This window comes from Lathyrus oleraceus, chromosome 7, assembly GCF_024323335.1.
Source record: "Lathyrus oleraceus cultivar Zhongwan6 chromosome 7, CAAS_Psat_ZW6_1.0, whole genome shotgun sequence".
Classification (NCBI taxonomy): domain Eukaryota; kingdom Viridiplantae; phylum Streptophyta; class Magnoliopsida; order Fabales; family Fabaceae; genus Lathyrus; species Lathyrus oleraceus.
This window is the reverse complement of record NC_066585.1, coordinates 311,268,770-311,288,911: the sequence shown is the minus strand read 5'-3', so window position 1 is coordinate 311,288,911 and position 20,142 is coordinate 311,268,770. Positions and strand designations below refer to the sequence as shown.

At 39.0% G+C, this 20,142-nt stretch overlaps 2 long non-coding RNA genes and 1 pseudogene across 2 annotated transcripts in view; 1 reads left to right on the top strand and 2 right to left on the bottom strand.

Moving 5' to 3' along the window:
- Nucleotides 1-17,096: 17,096 nt before the first annotated feature.
- LOC127101138 (LEAF RUST 10 DISEASE-RESISTANCE LOCUS RECEPTOR-LIKE PROTEIN KINASE-like 2.1) overlaps nucleotides 17,097-20,142 on the bottom strand; it is a 46,271-nt pseudogene continuing 43,225 nt past the window's right edge.
- Nucleotides 18,782-19,975, top strand: LOC127101143 (uncharacterized). Its single transcript, XR_007794574.1, has 2 exons — nucleotides 18,782-19,382; nucleotides 19,495-19,975. It is a non-coding gene; the product is annotated as an uncharacterized LOC127101143 (long non-coding RNA).
- The window catches only part of LOC127101144 (uncharacterized), a 42,895-nt gene continuing 42,477 nt past the window's right edge, over nucleotides 19,725-20,142 (bottom strand). Inside the window, exon 2 of the long non-coding RNA XR_007794575.1 lies at nucleotides 19,725-19,831. This is a non-coding gene — a long non-coding RNA (uncharacterized LOC127101144). The remainder of the gene's footprint in view (nucleotides 19,832-20,142) is intronic.

The window sequence follows — 20,142 nt, the reverse complement described above, 5'->3', positions numbered from 1 at the left end:
GTTCAGATCCCGGTAGTCAACACACATTCGTACCTTTCCATCCTTCTTAGGTACCGGAATGATGTTTGCAACCCATGGCGGATAATTGGTAACTGCTAGAAACCCTGCATCCAACTGTTTTTGCACTTCTTCCTTTATCTTGACAGCCATCTCTGGTCTCGTTCTTCTGAGCTTCTGCTTGACCGGAGGACAGTCCTCTTTGAGAGGCAAACGGTGTACCACAATGTCCGTGTCAAGCCCTGGCATGTCCTGATAAGACCAAGCGAAGACGTCAACATACTCTTGCAGCAATTCAATCAACCCCTTCTTCACATCACCTTCCAAAGCAGCCCCTATCTTGATTTCTCTCTTGACGTCCTCGGTGCCGAGATTAATCACTTCAGTAGACTCTAGATGCGGTTGAATGGTCATTTCCTCCTGTTTTAACAGTCTGGCAAGCTCTTCAGGGAGTTCACAGTCTTCATCACCCTCTTCTTCAGCTTGAAAGATTGGATTTTCAAAGTTGAAACAAGTCTTAGCAGAACTGTTATCAATAGGATCCGGTGACGTGCATCTGCATGAGTGATGGTATGTGCTTATGAGTGTGAACAGTGAGTGAAAACTAACAAAACATTGCCAAATATTTTTTTGATTTTTGGTTTTTGAAAACTGCAAAAATAGAAAGACAGTGAACAAAATATTTGAATGCAAAAAGACGTCCTTCATTTATGATAAACGATGCAGGTATTCACATATATGAGCCCTACAATGAGTCATTACGCCCTGGGCGAAACGTAAGACTTGGACATGCATGAACAAACAAATAAAATTACTCTTCAAGAAGAGTGACTTGGATAATCTCCTCAGAAGACCAATTGTTGATGACTTCACCCGGGACCCTCGGACGCACCCAGTTGTCAATGTCGCAATCACTATCCCCATCTTCTTTGTTGATTGCAGATATCTGGCCATACTGAATGATGTCAGCGCTGGAGAATGTAATCGGCCCCTGACGAGTCTGAGACGTTGAAGTTGTAGAAGTCAGAGCTGGATGATACCCAATCCCGAACTTGTCTTCTTTCATCGGTAAATCCAACGGATGTCCCCAACCGGGAGCAGCACCCGAATCTACCAAGGCTTGCGCCTATTTGAATGAAGAGATAAAGGCACCCGCTTTAACCTCTTCCACCGGAGCTGCATCCTTGACCTGAACTGCCTCAAAGGCCTGACATAGGGTCTCATGAATTTCACCTTCTACCTCTACATACTTGAATGTAGACAGGTTACTAACCAGAATGTCCTCCTCACCACAGACAGTGATAATTCTTCCAGTGATAATTCTGGTCTGACCACCAAGAAATATCTTTAGCTCTTATCCCCATTAGTCTCTTCGACCAACTCACCGAGTCCTTGAGATCAACGAACGCTCCTGACTTGGGTAGGTGGGAACTGAACCACTTTCGAAACAAAGGCGCACAACAATTCACCAATCCTCCTTTTCTATTCTCATTCCTATGATGCACTGAATGAAAGAAATCTCCCAACAAAGTCGGCACTGGATTTCCCAACACGAAGAGGCGTATAGCGTCTACGTCCACAAATTTCGCAATATTAGGGAACAAGACAATCCCATACACACAAAGAGCCAACACAGCATTGAAACCCCTCTGATCACCATCTTCAATCTTCTTCCTGGCTTCTCCCACTAAGAAACTCAGATGAAAACCACTGACTCCTCCCTTCTGACACATATTAGACTTCAAGACTGATTTCCCCAAATATGTGGCAGAAGCAACCATGCTGAGATCGGGCAGGAACTCGGAACTGTAGAATAGCAATTGCGACTTGATAGGAACTCTAAGAAAACTCGCAACCTCCTCCAAAGTAGGGACCAAAATATAATTCGGGAATGTGAAGCACCTCAATGGAGGGTCATAGAACTGCAGCAATGTAAAGAGAGCATTGTGCTGATCTTTGGAGAGAACCGTGACAAAACTTAGAATCAACCCATAATCCTTCCGGAATCCTTCTAGCGAATCATGATCCATTAACTTTATCAGCTGTTGAATAGGCTCCAAACAAACCACAGGAAACTTGTAGGCGACATGTCTCTTTCTGCCAATATCCATCTTAAGAGAACCAGAAAACCCCGACCGGAATCAAGAAGAAGATATAAACCCCTAGAAGTAGATAAACATGTGTTAAATGACATGAATGCAAAATGATGTGATGCAATGCAGTGGCATGGAAATCAGGACTGATGTATCTGCTTGAACAACTGTCGGGTTGCACTGTCTGAAAAGAAACCCACTGAGGAATATAATATGAGATCAAAGCTCTGCTCCAGAAAACCGGGTTGGTTGAAGGTTAAGGTTTCCTGAATTTAGCCCGCCCCTCACTGGTAGGTTCTAAGAACAGAAGTTCATCAGCTTCAGTCCTTCAGTCGAGAATAATACGTTTACCACTGAAGGTTTGGCATTATTACGAGACAAAAGACCTCCACTGACTCCCCTCAACAGGATATCCTAAAGCAAGTTCCCAGCCTCGGGGTCCTCGGGTTGAGCAACGAGAATGCGCCCACCAGAGCTAACATAAACGCGTCTTGGAGGAGAGGCATCGGCTGAGTTCTCGGGAAATGGTCACCAGAGTAGACGGTTTCTAAAGGAACATTTGTCGTTATGGAACACCCATAGGACAGAATATATCCAAAAGAAACCTCGTCTGGATGTGGGTCTCATGAACGACTTAACGTAGAAACATGCCACGCAAGCCTCATGACTATCCATTCTAAAACCTGTGTGTACGCTCAAGCCTGCGTAGTGGGCTTATCTCTCATAGAACATCCCACCCCAACAAACAAACAACCCACAGAACCCACAAATACAGCAAACATATGTACATGAATACAATAAGGTAAAGTGTAACACCCCGATAAAAATAAGATAATTATTTAATTTAAGTTAATATTATATTTATTAATTTAATTAAATAATTGGAAGTATTGGATTATTATTATTATTATTATTGGAATAATAATTATTGGAAAATATATATAAGTTGGAAATAAGAAAAAGAGTCCCATTTGGTAAAGAAAGGGTTTCACGTGAAAAGCAGAGAAGCGGCTGAAAAGAGGAAAAGGGCAAAGAGACAGAGCAAGAGGAAGAAGGTTGGAGAAGAGAAAAGCTTGAAGCTTAAAGATTCGCCGGATTAACTCAGGTAAGGGGGGTTTATCGTCGTTTAATGGGTATTATGGGTTAACATGTAATGGGTAGTGATAAACCGTTGAATTGACCCTAATTGGGATGTTGAATGCTGAAAAATTGTGTTGGATAAGTTGTGTTAAAGCTGTAATTGAATCTGTATTTGTGTGAGTGGTGATTTCCCGAACGTATAGCTTTTTACGGAATCGGAATCGGAGGTCCGGAAGTCCTCCAACGGCGGAAAATGCGGATAATTCTGCATTCTGCTTCGTGTTAGCGCAGGAACAGCTTTCTGTCTTGCGTTAACCGGTTAACCCAGGGTGTTAACCGGTTAACACTGTTAGGAATTGTGAGGTATTGCTGTTTTGCTTGCGTTAACCGGTTAACACAGGGCGTTAACCGGTTAACACTGTTGTGAGTTGTGAAAATATTGCTGTTCTGTCTGCGTTAACCGGTTAACCCAGGGCGTTAACCGGTTAACACTGTTGAGTTTTGCCAGAAAGCGTGTTCTGTGTTGCGTTAACCGATTAACCCAGGGCGTTAACCGGTTAACACTGTTGGAAAAGTGAAAAATTAATATTTGAATAATGTGTGCATAATTGGTGTTTGACCTATATTGGCGTATGATGTAATAGGGATTAATTCCCGCTGTTTTGAGCAGTATAGGTATTAGTGGAGTGTGTTAATACTGTGATTAATTATTTGACATGATATGATGTTTTGATACGTGTGTTGATGAATGTATGAGGGTATGCATAATGCTGTGAATGTATATGTTATGTATGCAAAGTGTGAATGGACTGTTTATGGCTTAGAGTGTGAGCATATGTCCATTGTGGATTACTGTTGATGATTTTGCATTGCTAGGTGATTTAGCATGCATATTGTGGCCTTTATGGTGGTAGCTAATTCCCATAGTGAGGAATTAGTGAGTTAGTCATTATGGACTGTTGTTGATGTTTGCATGCTAGGTGAATTAGCGTGCATAGCATGGCCCTTGGGGTGGTAGCTAATTCCCGTGGTGAGGAATTAGTGAGTGAGTCACTAGGTCTCAAATGAGTGGGACTAGTGGGCTTGGTAGCCGTATCTGGATTTGATCGGTGAGGTGAACTATATGTTCACGAATAGTCGGTACCGCATGCATGGAGTCTCATTGCATAATGTATGTATTGTGTATAATATGAATGGATGTGTTCCAATATTATACGTGTGTTTTGATGTTTATGTTGAGCATGATTATGATGTTTGAGTGGAGGTTGCCGTTACCGAATGTGTGATATGATTAGGGTGATTAATGTGTTATTTACTTAGCATTACATGATATTTTATAATGCTTATTGTATCGATTGAGGAACTCACCCTTACAACTATGTTTTCAGGTAACGAGCAGTGATTGAGTAGAAGCTAGTGCTTGGAGTCTAGTGTAGTCTCCTTAGTGGGTCATGCTCTGATAGATGTAACATCGGGACGGGATGTTTTACCTTGTTGAATAATTTTACATGTAATGTGTTACATGTTTTGCATGATTGATTTGATTTCTATCCGCTGCGTATTGTGCAAATGCTTTATGTTTTGAATTAATAAAAGAGCATGACAGTTATTATGGTGAATGGTGTGTAATGATTTGTGTGACACCCTTAATTGCATATTTACTCTGATTGAGATATTGTTATTTTAATTAAATATTTGGGGTTTTTTAGAAGGGTGTTACATTAGTGGTATCAGAGCATAGTCGGTCGAGTCGAGTCGTAATTATTCTGTTTTCCCTGTACGGGATAGGTGTTGTGTAACCCTATCAGTACTTATTGTTTTATCTTGTTGGATTAACTCAGAATAGAGATGGCGGGAAGAGGAAGAGACGATGCTGCGATTGCTGAGGCTCTGGGTATGCTAGCTGGAGTACTTGGGGGAAATCCGAATGTTGTGGGAATGGGAGCTGCTCGTCAACTGAGTGAGTTCCAGAAGAACAATCCTCCAATGTTCAAGGGAGCATACGATCCAGATGGTGCTCAGAAGTGGTTGAAGGAGATTGAGAGGATCTTCCGAGTGACTGAGTGTGCCGATAACCAGAAGGTCAGGTTCGGTACGCATATGCTGTCAGAGGAAGCAGATGATTGGTGGGTTGCTACCCGCACTGAGTTGGAATCTGCTGGGAATGCTGAGATCACTTGGGCTGTGTTCAGAGAGAGATTCCTGAGGAAGTACTTTCCAGAGGATGTCAGAGGAAAGAAAGAGATAGAGTTCTTGGAATTGAAGCAGGGCAACCGGTCTGTTACTGAGTATGCTGCTAAGTTCACAGAGCTGTCGAAGTATTACACTCCCTATGATGAGGCTACTGGGGAATTTTCAAAATGTGTGAAGTTTGAGAACGGGTTACGTCCCGAGATCAAGCAGGCTATTGGGTATCAGCGGATTAGAGTGTTTTCTGATTTGGTTGACTGTTGCAGGATCTTTGAACAGGATACCAAGGCCAGAGCGGAGAGCTATCAGCAGAGGGTTGATAGGAAAGGCAAGAATCAGAATGATCGTGGGAAACCGTATGCAGCTGGCAAAGGTTTCCAGAGACAGAGTGGGATGAAGAGGCCTAGTGGGGGAGACTCTAGTGCCCCTGCTAAGTGTTACAGATGTGGTCAGGCTGGACATCGTGTCCATGAGTGTACCAGTGCTGAGAGGAAGTGTTTCAAGTGTGGAAAAGGTGGTCATTTGGCTGCAGAGTGCCGGTCGAAGACTGTGACTTGTTTCAACTGTGGAGAAGTGGGTCATATCAGTCCACAGTGTCCTAAGCTGAAGAAAGAGAACCAGTCGGGAGGCAAGGTCTTTGCTTTATCGGGTTCTGAGACTTCTGCAGATGATCGTTTGATCCGAGGTACGTGTTATATTAATGGCTTTCCTCTTGTAGCTATTATTGACACAGGTGCGACTCATTCCTTTATATCTTTGGATTCTGCTGTGAAACTTAAGTTAGAGATATCTGAGATGCTTGGAAGTATGGTGATTGATACTCCTGCGAAGGGTTCAGTGACTACTACTTCAGTTTATTTAAATTGCCCTTTGAGTATTTTTGGTAGAGACTTTGGAATGGACCTAGTGTGTCTTCCACTAGTGCAGATTGATGTTATTCTGGGTATGAACTGGTTGGTGTGTAACCGAGTTTATATCAACTGTTTTGATAAGACTGTGATCTTTCCTGAGATTGAGGAAGGAAAGGATTTGTTTCTATCAGCGAGGCAGGTGAATGAGGCAGTAGCAGATGGGGCAGAGTTGTTTATGCTGTTAGCGACTTTGGAGGCTAAAGATAAACTGGTGATTTGCGATCTAGCCGTGGTGTGTGATTTTCCTGATGTGTTTCCGGAAGAAGTGAATGAATTACCGCCAGAGCGTGAAGTTGAGTTCTCGATTGATTTGGTACCTGGTACTAGGCCGGTGTCGATGGCTCCGTACCGTATGTCTGCTGTTGAGTTAACTGAATTGAAGAGTCAGTTGGAAGATCTGTTGGATAAGAAATTTATTCGTCCGAGTGTGTCACCGTGGGGTGCACCAGTGTTATTGGTTAAGAAGAAAGAAGGTACTATGAGGTTGTGTGTGGACTACAGGCAACTGAATAAAGTGACGATCAAGAATCGGTATCCTTTGCCGAGGATTGATGATTTGATGGATCAGTTAGTTGGTGCGAGTGTGTTCAGCAAAATAGATTTGAGGTCGGGATATCATCAGATACGTGTGAAAACTGAGGATATTCAGAAGACTGCTTTCAGAACAAGGTATGGACATTATGAGTATTCTGTAATGCCTTTTGGTGTGACTAATGTGCCTGGAGTATTTATGGAGTATATGAATAGGATTTTCCATCCGTACCTAGACAAGTTTGTTGTGGTGTTTATAGACGATATTTTGGTGTATTCGAAATCTGGGGAAGAGCATGCTGAACATTTGAGAGTGGTTTTGGGAGTTCTGCGGGAAAAGAAGTTATTTGCTAAACTGTCCAAGTGTGAATTTTGGTTAGAAGAGGTTAGTTTTCTTGGTCATGTGATTTCAAGAGGTGGTGTTGCTGTTGATCCTTCTAAGATAGAAGCGGTATCTAAGTGGGAAGCTCCGAAGTCAGTTTCTGAGATAAGGAGTTTTCTTGGTTTGGCTGGTTATTATAGGAAGTTCATCGAGGGATTTTCTAAGTTGGCGTTACCGTTGACGATGTTGACTAGAAAGGGGCAAGCGTTTGTTTGGGACTCAAAATGTGAAGAAGGTTTCCAAGAGTTAAAGAGAAGGTTGACTACTGCTCCTATTCTGATATTACCGAGTTCGTCGGAATCATTTGAGGTTTACTGTGATGCTTCATTATTGGGTTTGGGTGGTGTTTTGATGCAGAATAAGCAGGTTATAGCTTATGCTTCGAGACAACTGAGGGTTCATGAGAGGAACTATCCGACACACGATTTAGAGTTGGCAGCCGTGGTATTTGTTCTGAAGTTATGGAGACATTACTTGTACGGGTCAAGATTTGAGGTTTTCAGTGACCATAAAAGTTTAAAGTATTTGTTTGATCAGAAAGAGCTGAACATGAGACAGAGGAGATGGTTAGAGTTTCTGAAGGATTATGACTTTGGTTTGAATTACCATCCGGGTAAAGCAAACGTAGTAGCTGATGCATTGAGTCGGAAATCATTGCATATGTCTATGTTAATGGTTAAGGAATTGGATTTAATTGAGCAGTTTAGAGACTTGAGTTTGGTGTGTGAGAGTACTCACAATAGTGTTAAATTGGGAATGTTGAAGTTAACGAGTAGTATTCTGGATGAGATTAGAGAGGGTCAGAAATCCGATGTGCTTTTGGTTGATAAGTTGACTCTAGTGAATCAAGGTCAAGGTGGTGAATTCAGAGTTGATGAGAATGGTGTTTTGAGATTTGGTAATCGGGTGTGTATTCCGGATGTTACCGAACTTAAGAGGAGTATTCTGGAGGAAGGACATCGTAGTGGCCTGAGTATTCATCCTGGAGCTACGAAGATGTATCATGATTTGAAAAAGCTATTCTGGTGGCCGGGAATGAAAAGAGAAATTGCGAGTTTTGTTTATTCTTGTTTGACTTGTCAGAAGTCAAAGATTGAGCATCAGAAGTCGTCTGGGCTAATGCAACCGTTGGCTATTCCAGAGTGGAAGTGGGACAGTATCAGTATGGATTTTGTTTCTGGTTTACCGAGGACAAGTAAGAATTTTGAAGCTATTTGGGTGATTGTCGATAGATTGACGAAATTGGCTCATTTCATTCCGATCAGAATGGATTATCCGTTAGAGAGATTAGCTGAGCTGTATATTGAGAAAATTGTAAGTTTGCATGGTATTCCGTCGAGTATTGTTTCGGACAGAGATCCTAGATTTACATCGAAGTTTTGGGAAGGTTTGCAGAAGGCTTTGGGAACTAAGCTGAGATTGAGTTCTGCATATCATCCGCAGACTGATGGTCAGACTGAGAGGACGATTCAGTCACTAGAGGATCTTTTGAGGGCTTGTGTTTTGGAAAAGGGAGGTGCTTGGGATTGTTATTTACCTTTGATTGAGTTTACCTACAACAATAGTTTTCATTCGAGCATTGGGATGGCACCGTTTGAAGCTTTGTATGGTAGGAGATGTCAGACGCCTTTATGTTGGTATGAGTCCGGTGAGAGTGCTGTGGTTGGACCGGAGATTGTTCAACAAACTACGGAAAAGATTAAGATGATTCAGGAGAAGATGAGGATTGCTCAGAGTCGTCAGAAGAGTTATTACGACAAGAGGAGGAAGTCACTTGAGTTTCAAGAGGGAGATCATGTGTTTCTTCGTGTTACTCAGATAACTGGGGTTGGTCGAGCTTTGAAGTCGAAGAAGTTGACACCTCGATTTATTGGTCCTTATCAGATTTTGGAGAGGATAGGGGAGGTAGCCTATCGTATCGCTTTACCGCCGTCACTTGCGAATTTGCATGAGGTTTTCCATGTGTCTCAGTTGAGGAGGTACATTCCTGATCCATCGCATGTGGTCCAAGTGGATGATGTACATGTGAGAGATGACCTGATTGTTGAAACATCACCTATGAGGATCGAGGATCGAGAGTTGAAGCAGTTGCGGGGTAAAGAGATTGCTTTGGTAAAGGTAGCTTGTGGAGGACCAGCAGGTGGCAATGTGACTTGGGAACTTGAGAGTCAGATGAAGGAGTCTTATCCGGAGTTATTCGCTTGAGGTATGTTTTCGAGGACGAAAACTCTTTTAGTGGGGGAGAGTTGTAACACCCCGATAAAAATAAGATAATTATTTAATTTAAGTTAATATTATATTTATTAATTTAATTAAATAATTGGAAGTATTGGATTATTATTATTATTATTATTGGAATAATAATTATTGGAAAATATATATAAGTTGGAAATAAGAAAAAGAGTCTCATTTGGTAAAGAAAGGGTTTCACGTGAAAAGCAGAGAAGCGGCTGAAAAGAGGAAAAGGGCAAAGAGACAGAGCAAGAGGAAGAAGGTTGGAGAAGAGAAAAGCTTGAAGCTTAAACATTCGCCGGATTAACTCAGGTAAGGGGGGTTTATCGTCGTTTAATGGGTATTATGGGTTAACATGTAATGGGTAGTGATAAACCGTTGAATTGACCCTAATTGGGATGTTGAATGCTGAAAAATTGTGTTGGATAAGTTGTGTTAAAGTTGTAATTGAATCTGTATTTGTGTGAGTGGTGATTTCCCGAACGTATAGCTTTTTACGGAATCGGAATCGGAGGTCCGGAAGTCCTCCAACGGCGGAAAATGCGGATAATTCTGCATTCTGCTTCGTGTTAGCGCAGGAACAGCTTTCTGTCTTGCGTTAACCGGTTAACCCAGGGTGTTAACCGGTTAACACTGTTAGGAATTGTGAGGTATTGCTGTTTTGCTTGCGTTAACCGGTTAACCCAGGGCGTTAACCGGTTAACACTGTTGTGAGTTGTGAAAATATTGCTGTTCTGTCTGCGTTAACCGGTTAACCCAGGGCGTTAACCGGTTAACACTGTTGAGTTTTGCCAGAAAGCGTGTTCTGTGTTGCGTTAACCGATTAACCCAGGGCGTTAACCGGTTAACACTGTTGGAAAAGTGAAAAATTAATATTTGAATAATGTGTGCATAATTGGTGTTTGACCTATATTGGCGTATGATGTAATAGGGATTAATTCCCGCTGTTTTGAGCAGTATAGGTATTAGTGGAGTGTGCTAATACTGTGATTAATTATTTGACATGATATGATGTTTTGATACGTGTGTTGATGAATGTATGAGGGTATGCATAATGCTGTGAATGTATATGTTATGTATGCAAAGTGTGAATGGACTGTTTATGGCTTAGAGTGTGAGCATATGTCCATTGTGGATTACTGTTGATGATTTTGCATTGCTAGGTGATTTAGCATGCATATTGTGGCCTTTATGGTGGTAGCTAATTCCCATAGTGAGGAATTAGTGAGTTAGTCATTATGGACTGTTGTTGATGTTTGCATGCTAGGTGAATTAGCGTGCATAGCATGGCCCTTGGGGTGGTAGCTAATTCCCGTGGTGAGGAATTAGTGAGTGAGTCACTAGGTCTCAAATGAGTGGGACTAGTGGGCTTGGTAGCCGTATCTGGATTTGATCGGTGAGGTGAACTATATGTTCACGAATAGTCGGTACCGCATGCATGGAGTCTCATTGCATAATGTATGTATTGTGTATAATATGAATGGATGTGTTCCAATATTATACGTGTGTTTTGATGTTTATGTTGAGCATGATTATGATGTTTGAGTGGAGGTTGCCGTTACCGAATGTGTGATATGATTAGGGTGATTAATGTGTTATTTACTTAGCATTACATGATATTTTATAATGCTTATTGTATCGATTGAGGAACTCACCCTTACAACTATGTTTTCAGGTAACGAGCAGTGATTGAGTAGAAGCTAGTGCTTGGAGTCTAGTGTAGTCTCCTTAGTGGGTCATGCTCTGATAGATGTAACATCGGGACGGGATGTTTTACCTTGTTGAATAATTTTACATGTAATGTGTTACATGTTTTGCATGATTGATTTGATTTCTATCCGCTGCGTATTGTGCAAATGCTTTATGTTTTGAATTAATAAAAGAGCATGACAGTTATTATGGTGAATGGTGTGTAATGATTTGTGTGACACCCTTAATTGCATATTTACTCTGATTGAGATATTGTTATTTTAATTAAATATTTGGGGTTTTTTAGAAGGGTGTTACATAAAGCAGGTAAATAAATAACTTTACAAAAGAATAAACACCCAACAAACAAGAAACCTACAAAAGCTATGAGGGACTCGCTTAGGGAAACCGGGTCCCCAGCAGAGTCGCCAGCTGTCGCAACCTAAAAAAAATAGAATGCGAAAAAACAACCGGCGAAAAAGAAATGACAGAAGAGTCGCCACCGTGCATTATTTATCCCAAAGGAGAGAAAGGAAACGCTCGAAGAAAACCTAAAGAAAAAGAAAAGGAAAAGTCAAGGTCTCGCAACCAAATCTTGGGTTCGGGAGTCGATTATGCGAAGGGAAGGTATTAGCATCCCTACGCATCCGTAGTACTCTACGGGATCCACTCTTGTTGTTCTTATCTAAAGGGTGTGTGTTTATCTAATGTACTATTTACTAAAAGAGGGGTCAAAAGAAAATGACTCGCACGGATGTCGCATCCACTGCATACGTATCTCATCTGAATATGAGAATCAAAGTCTTCGTAGCTCGGCTACCTATGGGTTAAAGAGAAGTGTGCTCTCTAAGACATCGCTTCTTATGCCTACGTATCTCATCTGGAATGAGAATCAGAGCAAAACGTAGTTCGGCTAAACTACGGGAACAAGGGTCTCGATTGCAACTAGGGCAAGAGAGAGGGAAGGTCTCGATCGCAACGAGGGCGAAGGCAAACAAGGATTAGTTGTTAGTCGTCAGTCAAAAAACTCGGCAAGACATCGCATCTCATGCCTATGTATCTCATCTGAACATGAGAATCATAGTTGTCGTAGTTAGACTAACTAGGGGTTACGGGTTGCCATCTGAACATGGACTTACAAAGGAGGACACCAGTTGTGTCAAAGGAAAGTGGGCAATGTGTTCACGTCTTAACAGTAGGTGTCGCAGCTCGCTGAATCGAGTCTTAGGAAGTTACCTCTTTGCAATAGAACGGACTGACATGCCACAAGATCGGAGACGCACGGAAGGTCTAAAAGTGGGGAAGCTTTGCCCTAGAGTTGTCATGCAATGTGGACCTATGTGTTAGGATTTACAAATGGGAACATCTACCTAATGTTAGCATGCAAAGAAAAAGGGAATTCTACCTATGTTATCATACAAAGGGTTCTACCTAAGGGGTGCTACCTAAACGGAACAAAAGTCGATGGATGGAGGAAAGAGAGGAGTCACGGATAAGGGTAGATGGCGATGCCTGAGGCAATCGACTTACAAGAGGTAGATGGCGATGCATGAAGCAATCGACTTACAAGAGAAATGGCGATGCATGAAGCAATCGACTTACAAAAGGAAGGATGAATACGTGCTGGTTCTGTTAAGTTTGAAAATGATTACTCGACGTTGGATTGAGGTTTTGATCTTGTTTTGAAATGGTTATCGGATGTTCGTTTTAATTCATGTATTAACAGATGAATAAAGAATGAAAGAATAAACATTATACACTTCATGGGAGAGGGGTACATTTGTTATGAATGGGGTATTTTCAAAATATGCCTTGAAGTGCAAGAAAACTGGCCCATAAGTCTTGACAAATCTTGAAGATTTTGGACTTAGAAAATTTTCTAAGTGTCCTAAAATAATGTCTCACTTTGACCAAGCATAACTTTCTCAATTTTAATCCAAATGAAACAAACTTTATATCTCTAGAAAGCTTGGAACAAGAGGAACAACTTTCATGTTGGAGAAATTTTCAAATGGAGCTTGCATATTGATGGAAAATGGGCTTAAAGTGGGTGCAACAACCATAAAAACTTGCCCTAAATGGAAAGTCAACTATTTCCAAATTTAGTAACTTTTCCAACTCCTGATTAAATGATGAATCCATGATCCGACCTTGATCAAATTTCATATGTAGGCTCCCTTAGGCATGAATTTTGAGATTCCACTTTCAAAATGTCAGGAGTTGACTTTTCTAGCCCCACAGTTGACTTTTCCCAAATTGTCTGATTCTCGATTCCATTGATCAATTGAAGCACCTCTGGCTCAAATAAAGAGCTGATTTTTTGTATGTAGATCCTTGTGGACATATGGAGGGACATGGAAAAGAGTTTCACCCAGGGAATCAGAAATAAACTGATTTTATACCAAACCCTAGTTTTAGGGCAAAATGATCAAAAACTGATTGCACTGATTGCCAATGGATCTTTCTGAGATAATTGTGGATCTTCCTAGGCCAATATGCCTCTCCAATCATGACATGGGTGAGCCCCATCTACTTCCAACCAAACCTTGCATGTTGCAGGTAGCCATGAAACCCTAATTTCTAATTAAATGCAGATGCACACTCTGGGAGCTCTGAATCCTCCATTGATGAACTGTGGACCACAATAAGATGCCTGGAACACCTTGAAACCCTTTGAGACTTGTATATTTGGAAAATGAAGTCCAATTCTCAACCTTGCTTTGTGTGGGCCCCTTCTGTTAAGGAGTGATCAATCAAACCCTGATTTCCCAAGTCACTAATGCAGTATGTAATGAGTATGACCTAGTATGATGTTAATGCAATGTGAAACATAATCCCATGCTTCCATGAAAAATGAAGGGTAAATTTTGGGGTATTACAAGAAGGTCCTAGAGCAAGTCTATGTGGACCACGACATGACGATCGATCAATTTGATGGTATTGTGGCCAATATTACCGCATGTAACAATATGAGCTTCAATGATGAAGAGTTGCCCGAGTAGAAGAGGAACCGCAATTTGGCTCTACATATCTCTATGAATTGTTCAGAAGATGCCATGTCCAATGTGTTTTTGGATACCGGTTCTTCTTTGAATGTTCTGCCTAAGTCCATATTGTCTAAGGCTGCTTATCAAGGTACTCCAATGAGGTTCATTGGAGTCATTGTGAAGGCCTTCGATGGCTCGAGGAAGACTGTAAATGGGGAGGCTGATCTCCCAATAAAGATAGGTATGTGCTAATTTCATTTTCAAGTGATGGATATTCATCCCGCCTACAGTTGTCTCTTAGGACGTCTGTTGATTCATGAGGCTGAGGCAGTTACATCAACTCTACACCAGAAGCTAAAGTTTGTGAAGAATGGGAAGTTAGTGGTCATGGGTGGCGAGCATGCCATGTTGGTGAGTCATCTCTCCTCATTTTCATACATTGATGCCGACGAAGCTGAGGGAACATGGCTTCAAGCTCTTTCTGTTAATAATATTGTTGTTAAGAAGAATGATGAACATGTGTCATCCTTGAAAGATGCCCAACATGTGTTAAAGAATGGTCAATCTGCTAGATGAGGACAAGTTGTTGAGCTTGCCGAGAACAAGAATCGAACTGGTTTGGGTTTTTCACCCGGTGCAACCCGAAGAGATTTGAAGCGAACTCAGGAGGTGTTTCATAGTGTTGGCTTTATTCATTCCAAAGATCAGTCTGTTGCCGCAATTTTAGAAGACGATGAAGAGCAAGGAATGCCAAACTTTGTGACACGTGGATCGATGTACCAAAACTGGATTGTTGTTGGTGTTCCTTCTGTTATTCACTTATCGAAGTAATATGTTTTTTATTATTTTCAAAAATACTTTCATTATGCCCAAGGTGAAAGTGGATCTATATGGACTTTGTTTCAGATTTTTCATTATCATTATTAAAATATTATTTCGTTTATCCATATTATGTTTTTCCTTTTTTCTTTTTCTGGAAAAAATGGTAACATAAAAAACAAGATGATAATCAATTTTATGTTTGCATCATAATGTGCATTTATTTGTTCATATTCTAAAATCAATCATAAAATCATTGTGCAGATTAATTGTTAAACCCATTGAAAATAATGACCTTATGCCCTCTCCCAACTTTGAACTTCCTGTGTTCGAAATGGAAGAATAGGATGATGAAGAGATTCCTGATGAGATTTCTCGGTTGCTTGAGCACGAAGAGAACTTCAAGAGGACTTCACTAAGGTGATATGCAATATCGGTTCCTTTTTATTATTATTACTGAAGGTTTATCAGGGCTTATGAGAAAGGTTTCTTTTCCCTTAAGTTTCCACCCTTTCAAAGTTACAGATAACATGTTATCGTATTTGACTTGTTACAATTTGCAAATGACACAAATATCTTAGGAAATGCTAATTCGGTAAATCTATATTCCATTAAAGTCCAATTACGCGATTTTGAAAAGGTCTTCGGTCTTAGCGTTAACTTCCATAAGAGCAAGGTCATGGGGTTTAACACTTTAAAGGATTTTTAGTCGGCTACCTTTGATTTTCTATCTTGCGAAATTAGCTCTTTTCCATTCTCTTTCCTTGGCTTACCAATTGGAGCCAACCCTAGAAGGAAATCACTTGGGATCCAATTCTTTTAAAGCTCTATCATCGTCGGGCTTCGTGGAGAGGTAAATTTGTTTCGTTAGAAGGGCGTGTTACTCTCATAAATTTTGTTTTAAATTCACTTCCGTTGTACTATTTATTCTTTTATAAATGTTCAAAGATAATTCTCCAAGAAATAGTGCAGATTCAAAGTGTCTTTTTGTGGAACAATGTAGAAAAAAAAGACATATTAACTGGGTAGCTTGGTCCTCAATATGCAAATCAAATACGGAGGGGGGGCTTAGGGGTCCAGAGTTGTAATTGTTTCAATGCAGCATTGTTGGGTAAATGGGACTGGAGGTTTATTTCGGATCGTACAAATATTTGGTTTCCTCTTTTATCTTTTAAATATGATGACATTAAGGGTCAAATTTTAGTCTCCTTCTGGCCGAATAATAGTAAAAGATCCTCAATTTGGTTGAGGGATCTAAGGGTCTCGTTAGGTATTAGGGGTGGCGAAGCAAATTGGTTCGGTAATGGGTTTTCTTGCAAGCTATGTAAGGGTTCCTATATTGACTTTTGGAGAAATCGATGGATTGGAGATGCCCAATTGAAGCTACAATTTTCTAGTCAGTTTGAAAAGGTACAATTTTCTAGACCTTCTATAGAGGATTTGGGGTAGTGGTGCCATGGTGTTTGGTCTTGGAACCTCAATTTAATTCTGATCTTCTTGTGGAAGCTTCTCAGACAGATTTCAATGATCTTCTTCTCATTCTTAATTTGATTCCGAATGTTGTTGACAATTTTTTCTGGTGGAACGACACTGCAGGATTCTCAGTCAAAACGGTTTGTGCAAGGTTAGCTTCTATCTTGTCCGTAGATTATCATCTTAAGGTGGACATGTCGTACCTTCAAACTTGTCAGAAAATTAAGTGGATCGTATGGTATAGTTTATCCATTTTATCTTGATAGGGAGAGTAATTGTGTTGTTTTCTATACATGCTGAATTAATTTTTGGTGTTTCTCATAAAATGAAACATTGGAAACTAACATCAAAGAGTAACTTTATTCAAATTCAAAATCATCAATAAATTTTACACACTTTTTAAGTCCTTTATTTGGTAAAACCCATAAACAGAGACAACACATGTTTTTAAGTCCTTCCAATTTTATCTATTGTGACAAATACAATTACAAAAATGAAATCTTTAAACTAATCTGCAGAAAATTATGGATCGCCACTGCTAAAAAAAATAAAAAGTAAATCAGAAGGGACATTGGAGATAGCTATTAACTAGTTATGCCAGCTTTGATATGAGACAAGATCTACTGACGAAAGAATTTATAATCTGGACAATACGTTTTGCCTTCAATACATATGAATAACATTGCTGTGATAAATACAATAATAATAATAATAAGGATGTGTTAACGGCCTAAGAAATGATAAAACATTACAATTCTATTAGATACATAACATTTTATTTATATGTGAATTATCATGAAATTATTTACTAGTGTGACATACTTTGCATTGCATCTTAATATTCATACCAATTACAATACTTCAGATGACAAATGGATTGAAGATACTGAAGGAGAAGACAAAAATGGTTTGGGTGGTATTTCTAGCACTTGAAGGCTCCCCTCCAACATTCCCACCACTTTATGCATTGCTGGTCGATTCGAAGGGTTGGTTTGTATGCACCATAAACTCACCATTGTCATCTTTCTTACCATTTCTTCATAAATATCATTTTTAATACACTTTAATCCAAGATCCTGATTCAACTCAAGACGCTGGTAAATCCAGTGAGGAAAATATAATTCGCTTAAACAATCCACTTCAACCTTAATGTTTTTTCTTTGTCCAACCATCTCTAACACCATCATTCCATAACTATAAACATCTGATTTATGCGACACTTCACCAAAATTTCTAGAAAACAACTCCAGAGCAATATATCCCGGGGTTTCTCTTGCACCAAATATGGATACAATACTTTCTTTTTTTGGACATATTTTAGCAAGGCCAAAATCAGAAATTGTTGGACAAAAATCATCATCTAGTAATATATTATGAGATTTTATGTCAAAATGCAAGATTCTAGTGTTACAGCCTATACGCAAGTACTCTAATCCGCAAGCAACGCCAACCGCAATATCGTACAATATTTTGCAATCCAACTGGAGATCATCCTGCGGGTTATTTTGTCTCAAGAGATCCATTAGACATGAATTCGTATATTAGCGCTTTTTTAGAACCATCCAAACAAAATCCCAAAAGTCTAACAACGTTGATATATGAAGTTGTACTGATACTCACAACTTCATTGATGAAATCTTGACCATTACCTTCTAATTCACTTAAAATCTTCACCGCTACAATACATCCATCACGTAACTTCCCTTTGTATACACTTCCATAGCCTCCTTGGCCTAATTTCATTTTGAAAGAATTTGTTATTTTTTTGATATCTTAGTAATTGTACCCTGCAACTGGAAGAGGTCCATGCTCCTTCAAAAACTTTTCAATAATTTGATAGGTTGGATTCTCCTTCCTGAAGAAAAGAAATGTGGGAGGGAAGATCTTTTTCCTAAACCAACAAACTAAGAAAATCAGCAAGGCACATGCAACTCCAGTCACCGAACCCACTGGACATTTTAGTTTGATAGAACATTGGATTAGAAATTTCATTCATTAATTAATATACATTAATTAATATAAGCTTACGTTAAAAAATTTCTTCCTTACTATCAATTGAATAATAATTTTCAGTTAAAAATGTAGCACTTTTTATGGGGCAGAACGTCTTAAATATATCAACACAAATTTTAATAAATTTGATTGTTATTTATTATTGAAACAACAAACCATATTTGTTGAATTTTTGACTGAAATTAAGTAGTCATTTTTTAATTTTCTTCTTCCTTATTTGTTCCAATTTCATTTTAATTTTCTTCTTCCTTATTTGACAATAAAAATTGGAATTTCTAAAAACAGTAAATGACTAGTATAGAAATTTCTTGGACTATAGCTAACAATGTCGATTGAAATATTCTTTGTTTTTGTTTTATTAAATTTTAAGTATGGTGTGTGATAGTAGAATTATGAAATAATAGAAAATAGCATTCAATTGCAACAAATAATTGTGAATATTTTGCATGTTTTTTTATTTGTTTCAATTTCATTTTAATTTGATTTATCAAGTATTGGAATGAATATTACTATTGGATAATGAAAATTGAAAGTTTCCAAAAACTGTAATTAGAAATTAGAAATGAATTTCTACACGTGCATATATCTAGCATGTTGATGTACAATACTAGTAAATGAAGATGTTGAAACAAAAAAATTGTTCCCCTATAAAAGGGTGAAGCAGAGAGGGTGAAGCAGAGATTGCAACATGCATCTCTAATCACTTCATTCTCTCTTTACAATGGTCACAGTGACTTCATTACTACAAATTGTTTTCTGATGGCTTTCACAATCACCCAACACCTTTCTACATAGACCATATTCTCCTCCACCACCACCACCACCTTAGATCACTTTAAACTGGCTCTCACATGGCCACAAACACTGTAAGATAGAAACCTATTTCTCTCTTTTTTTCCACAAAAATTTGTCATTCATGGTCTGTGGCCAAAACGACACTGTGATATGTGATTGCAAAGTTGGGACAGAAGTTTCGGTGAACAAGGTAATTTATGTTTGTTTTATTTGATTATGTTTATTTTACCATATTTTTAAAATAGTAACTTTATTTTATTATTTTACCATATTTTTAATTATTTTATTTTTTATGTGAACAGTAAAATTCTCACAGAACTTGTTCAATCCAGATGTTCGAGATTCTGCCTTATTTTAAAGAGTCATTAAAAGTTTACCAAAGAAATAATATAAAGGATATTCTTGAAAAAAGTAATATTATACCGGGCAGAAAGTTTAAAAAGACCAATTTGTTAATGCAATAAATATTCACATTAACGTTATGCCACAAGTTCGTAAGCTCTCCGTTCACTATTATAAGCAAATTTGACTCTTTATACATTTAACTATCAATGTATCTAGTGGTTGTCGAAAGGAAGTTCAATGGAGGCTGACAGGTTCATGAAAGTTTGGAATTTATTTTATTTTCTTACTATGCAACTTTTGTTTTCTTTTTGGTTTGCTGGATGTTGTTATGGTTCTAAATAAAGACCTTGTTAGCTCTCCATACTTCAGTTTGTACTCTTTCCCACTTTGTGTGTTAAGATGGAATTTATATGAATAAAATTTGAAGTTTGCTTTTTATTTTATTTATCATTATAATTTTATTAATGTAAGAGCACCAAAATTAATGATATTTGTGTCTCAGTGTGCAATATGAAATATTATTAAAATTCAAGACCTTTGATTGAAAATAAGTCTCAAAATAAAAATTTAAGAATGTAAGGAAGAAAATTAATGATACTTGTTAA